This window comes from Schistocerca cancellata, chromosome 10, assembly GCF_023864275.1.
Source record: "Schistocerca cancellata isolate TAMUIC-IGC-003103 chromosome 10, iqSchCanc2.1, whole genome shotgun sequence".
Lineage (NCBI taxonomy): Eukaryota > Metazoa > Arthropoda > Insecta > Orthoptera > Acrididae > Schistocerca > Schistocerca cancellata.
In genome coordinates this window covers 90,277,191-90,279,361 of record NC_064635.1, presented here as the reverse complement: position 1 = coordinate 90,279,361, position 2,171 = coordinate 90,277,191, and positions in this window count along the sequence as shown.

The window sequence follows — 2,171 nt, the reverse complement described above, 5'->3', positions numbered from 1 at the left end:
GCTTACAGAGAGCTTTGTACTTCTTGTTGACTTCTTCCAATTCCTTATCCACACATGACCACTGAGGCAAATCATGTCGATGAGGCACATTAACGATAATCACATTGTTGTGTGTTAACACTTCGAGAATTTTCTTCAGTGTCTATATCACTATTTTCCTCTCGTTTCTGCTGACGTCGTTTGCTCCAGTCATTAACACTTCAAAGCCTCTGTTCATGAGTCTTTCTTGATTGATGTTGAAACCTCCCGTAAACCAGCCCCTAGTGTAAAGATTCCTTCTATTTCAAACTCGTTACTCACTTTCCATTATCATACACTATGTGATCAGAAGTATCCGGAGACCTGGCTGAAAATGACTTACAAGTTCGTGACGCCCTTCATCGGTAATGCTGGAATTCAGTATGGTGTAGGCCCACCCTTAGCCTTGATGATAAATTCCACTCTCGAAAGGCATATGCTCAATCAGGTGCTGGAAGGTTTCTTGGGGAATGGTAGCCCATTCTTCACGGAGTGCTGCACTGTGGAGAGGTATGGATGTCGGTTGGTGAGGCCTGGCATGAAGTCGGCGTTCCAAAACATCTCAAAGGTGTTCTATAGGGTTCAGGTCAGGACTCTGTGTAGGCCAGTCCATTACAGGGAAGTTAGTGTCTTGTAATCACTCCGCCTCAGACCATGCAGTATGAAGAGGTGCTCGATCATGTTGAAAGACACAATCGCCGTCCCCAAACTGCTCTTCAACAGTGGGAAGGAAGAAGGTGCTTAAAACAGCAGTGTAGGCCTGTGTTGTGATAGTGCCACGCAATTCAACAAAGGGTGCAAGCCTCCTCCATGAAAAACACGACCACACCATAACACCACCACCTCTGAATTTTACTGTTGACACTACACACGCTGGCAGATGACGTTCACTGAGAATACGCCATACCCACACCCTGCCATCGGATCGCCACATTGTGTACTGTGATTCGTCACTCCACACAACGTTTTTCCACTGTTCAGTCTCCAATGTTTGTGCTCCATACACCAAGGGAGGTGTTGTTTGGCATTTACCGGCGTGATGTGCGGCATGTGAGCATCCGCTCGACCATGAAATCCAAGTTTTCTCACCTCCCGCCTAACTGCGATAATACTGGTAATGGATCCTGATGCAGTTTGGAATTCCCTCTTCAACTGTCGGCGGTCTCTGTCAGTCAACAGACGACGTCGACCTGTACGCTTTTGTGATGTACGTGTCCCTTCACGTTTCCACTTCACTATCACATCGGAAGGAGTGGTGCCAGGGATGTTTAGGAGTGTGAAAATCTCGCGTACAGACGTATGACACAAGTGACAGTCGATCACCTGACCACGTTCGAAGTCCGTGAGTTCCGCGGAGTGCCCCATTCTGCTCTCTCACGTTGTCTAATGACTACTGAGGTCGCTGATATGGAGTGTCTGGCGGTAGGTGGCAGCACAATGCACCTAATATGAAAAGCATATGCATTTGGACGTGTCTGGATACTTCTGATTACATAGTGTAGCTGAAAATTGTCGTGTATAACAATCTGCATAAATCTTGATTTTACGTTCTTTCTTACATATTAGTTGTAGCGTAGCACATCGAAGTCTTGTGTTGTGTGTGTCGATTGGAAATAAATGCAGTCGTAACAGTAAAAATATTGTAGTGTTACTAAAGCGTAGGTCTCTTTTACTTGGACACTGTACATGTCTAGGTATTACAATTTAAGTACAACAGTCATTTACAGACTTATAGGTCTCATATGACAAGGATGGGATGGACAGTCGGCCCTGGCCGTATATTAGAAGTCAGCCCAGCATTTGCCTCAAGTAATTTAAGGCAGCCATAGAAAACATAAATCAGGATAGCTGCATGAAGACTGGAGCTTCCACTCTCCTGAATGCAAGGGCACTCTGTTTAAAACAGTGCTACCTTATTCGGTTTACCCCTACATCTCCATGTACATTTATACTCCGTGAACCATTGTGAAGTGCAAGGCACAGGGCATATCCCACTGTACCAGTTATTAGGGCTATCCCTCGTTTCAATCACGTATGGAGCGCTAGGAAAATTATTGTTTAAATGTCTCTGTAGGTGCTGTAATTTATCTAATCTTATCTTCGTGATGCCAATGAGGGCAATATACAGGAAGTTGTAGTATATTCCTAGAGTC